At 46.6% G+C, this 14,244-nt stretch overlaps 1 protein-coding gene across 2 annotated transcripts in view; it reads right to left on the bottom strand.

The window, feature by feature from the left end:
* The window catches only part of HOMER2 (homer scaffold protein 2), a 47,750-nt gene that overhangs the window by 33,022 nt on the left and 484 nt on the right, over positions 1-14,244 (bottom strand). The gene's annotated exons all lie outside the window — the stretch shown is intronic.

Below are 14,244 nucleotides of genomic sequence, written 5' to 3' on the forward strand. Positions count from 1 at the left end.
GTGGAACCAGCTCACCTGCAGAAATGTATTACATTCATGAAAAAGAAAGACATCTTTTTAGCTCCCATCTTTTAAAGTCATCATTATTTCAACAGACAATGTAATCAGCAAAAGTACTTCTTACATTTGTAGGAAACATAATAGTTCCAGTTACTTAAACCAAAAAAGAAAAAGAAAAAGAAAAAAGACCAGCTAGCTAAAGAGGAATTTTCTGTCAAAAGCACAGATGTTAATTAATCTCATTTTTGATTAACAGCTGAGTAAGTCCAAAAGAATAAATCCTCAGGACAAAAGCTCTCAGTGCAAAAATCACTGCAGCGTCTGGCAGAACTCACAATACCATTATGCCTTTATGAAGACAATATATTAATGAAAAGGCTTAAGGTGGACAGTGAAAAAGCTCACTCTTTACTTATGGGCTATCTCCAAGCAGTTGTTTGTCTTCTGAAGCACTCAGTGAATAAACACACACAAGAGGCAGGAGCTGAAAGGACCCTGAACTACTTCACTATAGGTAAGATCATTCCAAAAATAAAATTAAAATCAAAAATCACTCAAAAAAAAACCCAACAAGTATAGGGATGTGTGTGAAACTGGTCTTGTTACTCCTGTTATTGCAGAGATCCTTCCCGAGGAGGCATTGAAAAAGAATCCATAAATCTGTACCTCCGGTTTACTCAGCCTCCAGTGGACATAGGGATAAATTCAAAACCAACAAAACTGGGAGGGTTGGGGGAAGGAAATAACAGTACTCTGTTTATCCCCTTTGCCAGGATAGAAACAAAGTCTCCTACCCTCATTGAGAAATGAGGCAGCATCAGCACATAAAGAGACCCCCCAAAAAGCCTACAAATTCCTGTAGTTAGGTTAAAATTATATCCATGGGGCTCACCTCAGCACCAGTAGTGTCAATGTTTCCAGCAGAGCCTCCTCCAGAGCACAGCGCTCACCTGTAATATTTCAGTGATAGCTTGGGATCCAAAATTGGAAGCATAAATAGCCTGCAGCAGGTAGCCCCACGTCTGTAGGAGGACAGAGGGGCTGCCAGCCTGCCCTGCTGCCAACTTCTCCCACCCAAGCAGGAGACAAGTGCTCCTCACAGCTCATAAACCTGTGTACACACACACTGGAACTCATCCCATATGGCTCAGGCTGGGCAAGAACAAAACCAGCACAGCACAACCCAGCTGGGGACATGTTCTGCACCAGCTTCCTTGAGTAGCACCTGAAAACAAGACTCTACACACCCCTGCCTTGCCACACATTGTCCCATCCTGCTCACATCTACGTGGGTTGGTGTCCATCTCACGTTAATGTAGTGAGATCAGGGAGGAGAAACTAATATCGACACAGTGCTTGGAGCAAGATGGGAACTGACTGTGTTTGCAAACCAGCAGGACAGCCCCTCCATTTCTATTATTGTTATCAATCCTTTCCAACATCTTCTGTGTTGCAGAAAGCTGAGGATATTTTCAGGTTGCATGCACTGTTTGGTGTTCATTTAAAAATGAAAGAGATTAAATGGCAGAGGATATGTCATCAAAATACACTGTATCTACAAACGCAATATTGGAACAAAAGACCATGAGTGCATCTGAGCATGCAGACCCACTGCCACCAGCAGGGCAGCATCTTCATAATCAGGATTAATGCTCAGGACATTTTCCTTTTACTTGTCATAACCATTTAAATGGCAGATGAGGTCAGCTGCACACACAAACAAACCCAAAAAGTTTATTTTAATCAGTAGCATAATCAAAGCCTCACAACAGCAAAACAACATGATTAAAATCTCCATCATCTTACACACCACGGCGCTAAGCAGATCCCTGGAGCAGAGCACTTTGCTGCACTAATCCACACACACAATTATCAATATCCTTTTCCATACTCTATTCAAACGCTCTCCCTTGAGGCTTTTATTCCACTTACACTCAGGGAGGAGGGGCGGGGGGGGAAGCTTATCAGTTCAGTTTAAAGAACAAGCCAGATAACTCCTTCTGATCGACCGCCTGAAGGAGCGAATCAGGAACTCCACCAAGCGTAACACCAGGAGAAAGCGATCGGGCTCATTCTGCCCACGGCCAGGTGTGGGGTCAGCTGTACCCTGTGCAGGTACACAGAGCTGCTGGCACAAAACCACAGGGCTCAGCACCACCCAGGCCTGCGTGCTCTATTAGAGGATACAGAGAGTGCCAGCGGATGGCTTAACAGAAGGATGCATGCTTTTAATGAAGCCGAGGCATGTAAAAATTAAAAGCAATTAAAGAATCAGCAATTCACTCCATAAAGGATTAGCGAGACGCAAAGCCATGCTCACACCAGGTTTTTCAGCACACGTTTCAGCCTGCCTGTGCTGACAGCAGCGGCCTGGTGACAGCAGTGTCGTGTTTAAACAGATCCCCAGTTCCAGCCTCCTCCTCGATTAAGCCATCCAAAGGACAGAAAACACCAAATGCAGACAGGAACACACAGACTGCATTTTAAAAGGGGAAAGGACAGCTCTGAGAGCAAGCATGTCTGCCACGCTCACAGTCTCCAAAGGCCTGGATGTGAACAAGCACTGCCACAGCAAGCTCTGATCTGCACTCTGTGAATTTGGACCGCGTGGAGCAGATTGCCATTCCCAGGGAATTGTAATCAAAGAGCTTCAGCAGCTCTAATGCTTTGTCTGCTGCTGGCACACAGCAGCACCTCTGAGGAATGGGAGAACAATTCTTAGAGCTACTGCATTTACAAAGGCTGCTCTGAAAGTAATACCTCTTATTTTATGATGCTAGCCCACAGCCTCAGAGGCATAGATATTGGTGGGCTGGCAGCAGAGGTAGGACCTTCCCACCAGTATCCCATTCCATGCTGTTGCTGTGGAACAGATGGCAGCAGAGGGGCAGTCTGACAGAACGGTGTCTGGCATGGAAGCATGGATGGAGCAAAGGGGTGCCTCTGAATTTCTCCATGCAGAATAAAAACGCACCCATTGACATCCACTGACGCTTGCTATGTTTATGGGGACCAACCAGTGGATGTGAGCACAGTGAGGTGGTGTTGGTGTGTTTCAGCAGTGACGACAGTGACAGTGGGTCACCTCCACTGGTGCAGATTGTTATGAGCACGGCATGCAGGTTCTGGTTCATTGCTGATGAAAACACATAGCTAATGGTGGTGACTAAGCTGAAAAACAGTGTTTTGTAACTGAGAATTTGTTCTATCAGTGTTATTGTGCTCTTTGTATCTATTGCAGTTTCCATGGAAATAAATAGGAGGCATTACTTTTGGAGTGACCTACATACTAGCAGCCAACAAGAGCACTTAATGGCATGTTTTATCTGCTTCAAGTTAAAAATACAAAGGAAATTTCAAACACTTACAGGCTAATGTTATTCACTGATAATTTTAATCTCTGCCAATATTCCACCATCTGCTGCCATCATGTTTACAGTACAGATCTCAGGAATGCACTTCTTCATTGTATTAAAAAGCCCAGCACAAAAGTGAGGATTCTCAGGAAATCTCCTGAGCCTCAGAGAGGAGGAACGACTCAATCTGAGAAACAACCTGCAGGTTGTACACAAAGAAACATAGAATACCTCTACTGACCCTCCCACAAAGAAAAGGGAACAGTGCATCAGCAAACCCCGCCACAAAACTAAACCCCTACAGCCTTCTAACTCTGCAGTAAAGCAAGCTGCACTTATCTGTGGGCAATACAGGGATAAAAACCCCCCAGCAATTCCTGAGGCCGACAGCCACCTGTTGGCAAAGCCCTCTGCTCCCAAGGCCTTGACATTCCCAACTGCAGCGCTGCTGTCAGGGTTATGTGAGGTGTGGGTTCTGCGAGGATTTCGCTTCGAGCATCAGCATTTTTCATGTGATGCAGGTTACATAACTAGGAGTTATAATGCAAATAATGTGAAAAACGGCATTCTTGTATCAGCAGACTCAGAAATTAGCGTGGGCTGGCTGGAGATACACAGGATATACAAAAGGCAGCACATATTTTTGCTATGAACTTCCTATCCAAGATGTGGCTGGCTAAGACTTAAAAACCAGATGAGGAGCTCCAGGGCTTTTTAGATGTGCATTGCAGAATTCACCCAAGTTCTGAACAGCCACGGCCAGGGCTCCGGAACCAAAGTATCCCCCAGAAATAAGGCACAACATTTCTCCTTCACATCAGTGCAGACTTTGGGTTTTTTTAAACAATGTCTGTCAAGGGTGAAGTATGCAGCTGAATGGCACTTTCCCCCTATCTCATTTAGATATTGACTACAGAACAGCCAGACAGGTGGGCTGATTCTGTCAGCAACTGAAGTTGCCAGGACTGTGAATACTGCCACTTATGGATTGATAAATGGACTACATGGACTAATTGCATTTCAGCCTCTCTGGACAGATGGCAAATCTTACAGCCATATGTCAATTATTTCCACCGCACCAGAAGTATATTAACGCTTACCAAAAACATTTAAAGCAATGAGATAATCTAAAATATTTTCTTTCCACAGACTGGGATAGAACCAGCTCGGAGGGGCCGGGCTCTGTCCCAGCATTCCCACTGGGCTCAGGCTTGATGCCGGCGGACATCACACAGTTATCGATGGGAGTGTATGAGTCCCCAGCTGGGCACAGCACTGCTGTCATAGCCAGAGGAGAGCTCGCATTGCTGTAGCTGTTCTGATTGCCCTTGCTCAGCTGCCGCTATTTGCGGTTTGATATTCCAGCCACCCTGTGAGCTGGCAGTGCTCAGGTACATACATACTTTTCCTATTTTTATTTATTTTTCCAAATCCCTTTCTGCTGGAGCTGTGCTTTAAACCCCCACCAGCTGGATTGCAACCAGGGACTCATCCCATCCCCGCATCAACACCACTAAGTTGGGCAGTGCTACTTCAGCGCAACGCCTGGAGCTCATCCATTTACCAAATGCAGACAAAGCACCGATGGGTGATATATCAGGCCAACACACATCCCCAGTGACACAGCCTGCTCGTGGCCATGTCCCTTATTAATACTCTGCTGTAGAACTCTGAACCTTTTGTAGGATCTATGGGGCAGTAAATTCATCCTTCAAAATCATCAAAGAGCACATGCAGGGGAGGTTGATCCTCTCTGCCCCAGGTTACTGTTTATTTACACCCAGCAGATGTGACCAAAATCAGCTCAATATATTCTAGCTAGGCTTTTTATGCTAGAATAACAAACTATGTTACACAACTCAATGACTTCTTGCTTCATTTACAGAATATAACTCCAAACACTGGTTTTAAGATAGGATTAAAAATCACGTCTTGTGTTACATAGCAATTTGTTTCAAGTGCACTCTCATGGCAGGAGACACTTTGCTAGTGGAGGCAGATGCATACACATTTTGCACCAGCAAAGGAGGTACCAGCTTCCCCTGCTTGCCATGAGTAAATTATAGCGGGTCGAGAGCTGGGAACTGAGCTTGAGACCCTGTGGACTAAAATTAGTCCCTAGTGTTAACATGCAGGATGGATCAACTGCTCACCCAGCTGCTGCAGACAAGGTGCCAACTGGTAAGAAGTTCTTACTACGCTTTTTGCAGGTTTGCACTTTAGCACCCTAGGAGTTAAATCGATTGGACTCGACAGGCCTCTATTACAGAAACCAACGTTCAGAGAGATCTTTTAAGATTTACTACTCTTAAACAGCAGGGTAAAAAACAAAAGCATTTCAATGGCCCACTTCTCCATAGACAAGCAGACTGACCCACTGTAATACCACAAAGCCACCAGTGAAACACAGGAGCCAGTTCCAGGGGAGAGGATGGGTGGCAGAAGACTGAGAAGACAAAAGGCAGGACAAGAAGCTGAGATCTGAGATGTTAGATGTGGACAGTCCTACCAGCCTTAGAGAAACCAGCCACTGTTGTAAGGAATAAGAAGTAACACTTTACTGTCCAAACCACCCAGGAGCCACGTGCCTGGCCTCTCCTCTGGCCAATAATTCAGAGGACATCCAATAATGGAGCTGACGAGCATAAACGCTTTCCAGTACAGCCCTGTGTCACTTGTGTGATGTAACAGTTACCTCAAAGTGCACTGTAAATCAGTGCAACGTTACATTTCCACATTTCATGGGAGAGGCCTCCCAGAGTTTGCTGCACCTCCTCACGAGGATGATGCCAATTCATAAGGTAAGAACGAAAGATTAAACTGGGATTGGATATTTTGATTCCACTCCAAATGCGAAGACTTAATTTAAAGCTTAAAATATAAGGACTTTGGCAATTCCTCCTGCACAGAATTTGGAACGCTAATTCCTAAGTCAATGGAGAGATGTTCCTGTAAATGGATCTAAACAAGTGGCACACAGGGTTACTGCTTCGAAAGCACAAAACTCAGAGCAGACTATGCAGAGGGAAAAGAGGTGGTTGTGACCAAAGGGAAGGCTCTTGCCCCAGGCACTGTGAGCTGGAGGCAGCAGCGCTCTGCAAACCCAGCCTGCTCTCTGCAGGCCAAGCCAGGTGAAACCAGTGGGAGCACTGGACTGGATATTGCAAATTAAGTCCTTCAGAGCTAAAGCATCTCCCATGGTATGCAGTTCTGGAGGCCTCAAAAGCAGATGCTCAGAACTACCTGTGCCTTGAGAATGGCTTTGAGAAGAGCAACACCAAGGGGGCTGTGAGGAAACTTTAAAGACATTATTTGTCCTTATGATCTCTCCAAAGAGAAAGCAGAGTTTAATATAATGCAGAAAGCCCATTCTCCTGCTCTGAAGCACAGAGGAAGGTAAAAGAAGCATGGAGAGTGCTCACGGAAGAAGCACAAATCCATGAAGACCTATGGAGCTCTGCAGGAAGTTGGCCTTGGGGTGGGTGGGGAGGCCACTTCCCCAGAGCAGCAGCTGGCTCCCCTACCTGAAGCCTACCCTGGCTCAAAAGCTTTAGGTTTCCCCCAGGATAAGAAAAGAGGTACAAGCTTTTAACTGAATTGCCTTGGATCTGGGTGTAGCAAAGCATCAAGTCTTTGTTCTCAGCCAAGTGAGTTTCCATTCATGTTGAAAAAGACCACAAACCAAATCAGGGTCTTTCTATGCATTTGGGTTTGTTTGTTTGTTTTTTGCATGATCACTAAAATAAAACCTTGTAAGACAGCTTCTGTAAACAAGTAACAAAAAACAGGCTCTCTCTGCAGTGGAGCACATATAAGTGACAGACAGCTGTCATACAGAAAAGATAACATCATCAGGAAGAGAGCTCTCATTCACCTCTGTGAATATAAGTCAGCTAAATCTCCTACATTGTCTCATGAAAGAACAAACTCCTCCCTCTTCCAGATGGAGGAGTGGAGATTACTGTGACAATCAATGGATCACACACATACATAGTGTCCAAAGAGGCATTGTCTCCTCCCATACACCCAGGGGCAGTCACTGCTTTACCTGTGAGCACCTGGGGCTGCCCCTCCTACACAGAAGCTTCCTGGCAGATGTGGCAGCCAGTAAGTGGCTGTTACCACCCACAGGTCCTGCAAGCAGCGCACTGACCCATGTGGCCCCAGGCTCTGGCCACTGAGATGTGCTCCAACTCGGAGCATCACTCCCCTTTACTGAAATGCTCTCATTGACAGTTTTCAATATCACAAACCAGGTCACACGCTTCCACTTAAACTACTGCAGGGAGACATTTTAGATGTGTGCAACAGCCTCATAGTGGGAAGCCTGAATACAAAAGCCCAATAAAATCAGGGAATGAAACAAAGGCAACAAGAGAGTGTTGCTGCTGCAGATCGTTGGACAACTCACCAAAGCACAGAACCTGAGTCAGTCCCTGCAATGCAATTAATATGAAGTAGAGAAAGCGAACATCTCTGTTGAAGCACTATGTCTGCAGAAGGGAGAGCCTTGCTGACTGCTCCCAGCACTGGCTCCACTACTGCCCATACTCCAAGGAAGGAACAAGCAGTGATAAATACTGAAAATAAGATGCTCAGACCTCCATGTGATAAAATTGTTTCCTTCCCAAGTTTTTCAAGATTGAAGGTTTATATTTTTTTCCTCAAAACACAGTGTTCCCTCTCTATTGAGAATCTACTGCAAAGGATTAAGCAGGGGCAAACAAGAAGTAATTACACGGGGCGCTTGTACACACCACTTCACAGTCCATAAGGAATGATCTTCAGCACAACTAGGAATAGCTCTAGGGAAAAAAATTATATTGAACAAGCTGGCTATGTAGTCCTGAATGTATTCCAGAGAGGTCTCTGCTGCCTTGCTGCATCAACGTACTAAACTGGGCTGGCAGGAATGCAGTGGCAGGGCTTCTCTTATTGTTACAAAGCAAACACCAGTAGGGAACAGTACCTTGCAGCTCCAGGGGGCTCATTCCTTGTCCCAAGGTACAGGCAAAGGAGAGCAACTCCTACAGAAAATGTTGAGTTTCTAAATCCTGTAGGCTGCAGTGAGAATTCCAGACAGAAATAAAGCAGTTCATCATTTCAGCAATCCCTACCATCTCGCATTTTGATTATCCCCATTGGATAAATAAGATCAGGCTGGCGTGTGGGGGGGGAGGATGAGCTGCCACAGAAAGGAACCAGCTCCACACAACCAGCAGCCACTTCTGCTCACACCTCCACTGCCAGGCCCTCCCTTCCCCTGTGTCAAATCTGCTCCCTCTTCCCCACCATAAAGCCACAGTTGTTTTGCAGCTAACGCTCCCAGCCTTGCCAGCCTTCAACATGAAGCCCACAAATCCTACAACACCTACACAGCAGAGCCTACTGCTCCCATATGAGTCATTAAGCAGGCTGTCCCGCTTAGTGATGTCATCCAGCAGCACCGCTTTTTTTTTTCTGTTTAAACAAATCCAAAAATGCCCAGAGCATCAATTATTTAAAATATTTCCTTCATTTGAATTCTGACCCCAGTGGCAAAATTATCATTATGAAGCATTTCCAAGCAATGCAGGAGGGCCCCATCGCCTCTAATGGTCGCTGCATCGACGGGGAGTGAGCAGCCAACCCCCCGTGCCATGCAGGAGCTAAGCTCTGAGCATCCAAGCCAGCAGCGCCGGGCAGATTTCTCCCCTACGAGCAGACAGAGAGCAGCTAGCATGTGTCATCAAAAATATAATCAAAGATCAACTGCAACACCCCATCTCATCTCCTACATTCTGCAGGAGCAGCTATTACACAAGCCCTCCTCACCGTCCCCAACCCGTGCGGAGTGATGTGTGGTTGCGGTGCAGCAGTAACCTTCCTTGATGTTAATGGTCTATTCCCTGCCTAATTGCTCTTGCCATTAAAAGTGCTCCTTTATAGCTCAAGCTTAAATGCTTCCTGTCTTTGTTTGAAGGCAGTGCCCTTGCCTTGCCACATTCTGAGATTTAATAACAGGATTGTCAGCTATTTACAGTGCAGAGCTGAATTATTGGGAGAAACTTTGCTGAAATATGTTCCCCTAAGCACATTTACATCCTAAAGAGCCACCGCCAGAGCACAGCATCAATAAGCCACACGCTGTACTTGCAGCACGCAAGGTGCACAGAGGTGATGGACGGTGCTCAAGGTGAAAGCGGGCACAGAGCTCACCGTGGGACACCCTGCAGGCCTCCCCACTCAGCAGCTGCCCTATCAAAAAGTCAACATGAAAACCAATGGCTGACTCAAAACACTTATGCTTCCTTAAATATATTTTCATGGGTGAGGCTATTTATTGTAGGCACTGCATTAATGCAGCCAAATGAGTGAATAAAAAGCAATGCAGAAAATCAAGCTGTGAAACCAGGCTTGCACCCAAGCTTTGGGTTCCCAGCAAGCTGACTGCTCCTCTCTGCCCCTTCCAGCCATACAGGAAACCCACTCGTACAGTTGCAGACACTTTGTCACATCCCAAACCAGTTAAAACTATTTTCAGTTAAAGGAGCTGAACATCAAATAACTCTTCTTAACATTTCAAATGATGCTTTTGTTACCAGGAGACCTACTAGCCCTCCTCTTTTCAGACAGAAGAGGGACATCCCAACTTCAGGGAGGATATTTTATTTATGAGCTTATCCTCAAGTGGCAATCAAATTAAGTGATTAATTAGGCAAGCAGCTGAAAGAAACTTGGCTGCAATCACTTTCTCAGCATTAAAGTTTCCTTTTTGCTCGCTGCCTTCAGCGCTGCCTGCATGAGTAACTTGGGCTTTGAGTGTGCCAGGGCACTCCCGCCAGTTGTGGATCGGTGCTGGTGTCTTTTGCTGACATTCTCTCTAGCAGACTTTATGTTGGATTTGCTCCTGAACCCCCAGACTGTCTCTCATGTCAGTCATTCATTCACTCTGTCTTCCCTCTCCTCTTCTCATAGTCTGTTCCATAATTCCTCCCAATCTCTTATTTCCCTGTGGGTTTACTTACACTGGGAATTTTTGCACTAATTTGGTTGCACACATTTAACTACAGCGTTACAAACCTCTCAAACTGCTGTGTCAGAAGGGACCAGAGCTCCCATCCAGCAGCAGTTGTGAGGGATTGCCCCAACACTGGGACAGCAGTTCACTGGCTCACCCCATCACACAGCAGTCCTGAGCACACACACATCCTTATGGCAGCCGAATGCCTCTGCCCCCACCTCCCTGAGCTCCACGCCTCTCTACCCTGATTAAAGTTGTATTAGACATGTGAAAGGAGCTACAAAGAACAGGTTTTATACATTCTGTTGAGGTCAACTGAGTTCTCCCATCCATTTCAGTGAACTCAAGATGCTGCTGCGGAACTTGAAGCTCTCTGGACCTGACTTTTCCACTGGATTGTGTGCAGACACCTCTATCTGCACACAGAGACACTGAATTCTGCAAAGTGGAACAGCAGCCATTCATCCCCACTCTGCAGAAATAGGAACAACTACATAAGGAAGCAAGGCGGTGACAAACCGAGCATCCCCCAGCCAGCTGCCTCAAGAATCACAAGAAGAGCTGCAACGTCTGTCAGATCTCAGCCTCTTGAGCTCCGACACGACCACCAGTTGGAAGCTGAGCAGTAGAACTCCCCAGCCCCAGCTGAAGGACACCAGCCCTGCAGCAGCACCACGTGAGGTGGCATGAGGCTCTGCTGATCCCAGCAGGTGCTGGGTGGAGGCCACAGGGAACATCCCCTGCACCAGGATGCTACTCCATGCTACAGAGCTTCTTCAGCAGCTTATCACTGTGGTATCTGAAGTACTGAGGGTACTGGGGAAGGACAGCTTGGACAGCATCCAAAATTAATTTTCTCCCATAACACTATTTTCATCACTTTTTGTATCCTTCACCTTTTGCTTCCCTTCTCCTCCCTTTAGTCTTTTACCTCCCAAATTGTTACAGCCATCCATCCGATGGACATTGCTACCAGCAGAAGGGAAAGTGCAAGGCAGACTTCCCTGACACTCTTAAATGTCACTGCATAATAAAAGCACTGCTCTCAGAAACACTGGCCCCCAACTGCTCATAATAAACACCACAGGAAGGGCACAGATGTGCTCAGGACCCATGTTCTGTGCAATGAGATTGCTCCAACCAGTGTCCAGCCCAAGTCTGGGGCCTCACCTTCTCTATCTCCCTGCAGAGAAGGCAGGGACTCCCACTGGGTGCCCATGGCAGCAGCACAGAGCAGCACCCCACACCAGCCAGCAGAAACATCTGCTAATTCATCATTAACCTATAAAGCACACACACATCCACGCTTGCATCGCTCTCACATTGGTAGGCAGCTTCCTGCAGTCATCTCTAACACTCAGAGGCCCAATTTTCACTTGATATGGTTTTATAAAAACAGATTTGAAACTTGAATTTATTGCCAGAGGATATTTAAATTAGTTGAATTTTAATCCAACAGATAACATAAATACCAGCTTCAGCAGCAGTGAAGTGATTTCCACATCTAATCCAAACTTGTGACATGCCTCATAACAAGAAGTATTTTGTAACTGACAGATAAGGAAATGCAAAGATACTAAAGAAATGAAAATAGGAAAAGAGCATAAGCACAAAGGATGCAGCTGGCCAATACCTCCTTAAATCACCTTGTAAGTGAAGCAGCTTCATAACTGGAAAGTTAACTTATACTGCTCAGATTGAGGTCAACTAACTTGGACGACGGCTGTTCGATCAGAGGGCAAAGCCCACAGACACTGAATCCACAGAGAAGCTGCCCATCTTCTGCACTTTGGTTGCACTTGGCTTGCAACACCAACACACAAATAAAGAGATTTGCAGGCACAAGCCTCTACAACTGGAAATTTGGTACAGTGTGTTACATTTGAGCTTAGTCCCTCGCGCTGTTGAGCTGGTGACAGCTGTCAGATAAGTTGGGTAGAAGAAAGCGATAAATTACAAGAGGGTTTTTCCCTACAAAGTAAACACGTGCATAGTGAGACCTCAAACAACAGCTTGACCCAAGGACATGGTTTGCATGGACACAACAAGCACTGTACCAGACTGCTTTTGCTCATACGCTTTGTTTCAACATCCCCTGGCTTCCACGCTTCATTGGTTTCCAGCATGTGAATGACTTCTGTAAAACCTGACACTACCTTGCTGCCTACTAAGCTGAACTAAAACAACAGTTTAAATAGCTCAGCTCACAGCTAATAAGCAATTTAAATAGCTTTGCTGAGCTCGAGTGGCTCTATCGGGTTTCATAGCGCCATCCATCACTGCCAAATCCATAGGAAGCACTTAAATGAATCATTAGCAACAGTCACCCCCAAAGGAAGAAAACAGAAATAGAAAATAAATAATAATAACATATTTTAAGTGCTAGGAGTCAAGTTATTGCCACAGTTCCCATGGGAATCTGCCCCACGTGTGACACCAAATGGAGCCCAGTAAGTAAATCCTGTGGAATCACTGGGACAAAATCTGCTCCTTTAAATAAGGCTGAGCTCTGCGCTGCCCCATGCAGCACAGCACGGGGCTGGGTGAGCACAGAGATGCCCATTTCAATGAAGGAAAGGTTGTGGCACACACAGGCAGACATGGAGCGGGGGTGGCTCCTGGCCAGGTGTGCCAAGCCCTCCCACCATGACTTGAAGTTCTCTGTGCCGGAAAGGTGCATGGCAAGGTAATGACATGAGACACCTCCAACACATTCATGCAAAAAGCACCTTGTCTGCACTCAGCACAGAGCGTACCCATGTGTGCAGCCCATGCTGCAGTCCTGAAAATGGATGGTGTCAGGAGAGCGAGCTCCCTATCAGACCAACAGAAGCTGACTGAAGCCACACACACTGAATCAGGTACCAAACCAGAGTGGCGAGTGCAGCCCAACCTGCACTCAGGGCACCACAGAGCCCTTCTTGGGGTAGCACAGCACCAAGCAGGGCTGGGAGTGCTGCCTCCACCCCCTGGCTGCACTTCCCAGCTGAGCTCACCAAGCAGCACAGAGGGCAGTTAAAAACGGCAACAGCAAACACCTGCCCTTAGAGACACACAGGTGCAGAGGCACAGGTGGGCTTCCCTGGGCCAGGTGTTGCTGCCCAGCCTGAATTCAGCAGGGCTGCAGTGCCCCAGCAGAAAGCACATTGTGATGCTGCTTTACAGGACCCCGAGGGTACTTTATTTAATTCTAGTGGTTCTTTACATTCTGAAGAAGCAGATGAGCCCCTCGTCACCCTGCACTGAAACATCAGGAGGCACCAGCTTGGATCTTATTTCTCCCCTCTGCCTCTGGATTTTTATTCAGTGTTGCCAGGTATCAAATTCAGGCACATGCACGGCATTTTAATTCATTATTTATCCATACTGTCTCAAATTATAGCACTCTGACAGCAATACACCGATACAGAGGGGGAGTTTGAACAGTTGGAAGCAGCACGAGGATGCCCGGAGCCTAGAGAGCAGCACCTGGACACGGGCGTTGAGAAGAAGGTATAAAAGAGCATAACGGCACCAAACTAAAGCAAACTGAGCGTGTGGGCTTGGAATCCCCCAAGGCGTTTTGGTCGCGAGATTCTCCAACATTTAGGCTGAAGCCTAAGGAACCACATTCACGTCCACTCCAATGTTCAGCTCGCACACCGCTCAAACGCCAGCACTCGGCTTTTGTCCTCGAGTTAAAGTTAGAGAATAGGAGAAAAGCACGAACGCTTTGGGGGAAACTCAAGATGAATTCTGCGAGAAATCGCCGTATACGAGCAGAGATTAAAAATAAAAGGACGAAGGATATCTGCAGATTCCCGAACGCCTGACACAGTTCGGGCAAGTTTCGGCCGCCGGAGCAGAGCACGAGCAGCTGCCGGCGGCTCCGGGCACACGGCGCTG

This window comes from Coturnix japonica, chromosome 10, assembly GCF_001577835.2.
Source record: "Coturnix japonica isolate 7356 chromosome 10, Coturnix japonica 2.1, whole genome shotgun sequence".
Classification (NCBI taxonomy): Eukaryota; Metazoa; Chordata; class Aves; order Galliformes; family Phasianidae; genus Coturnix; species Coturnix japonica.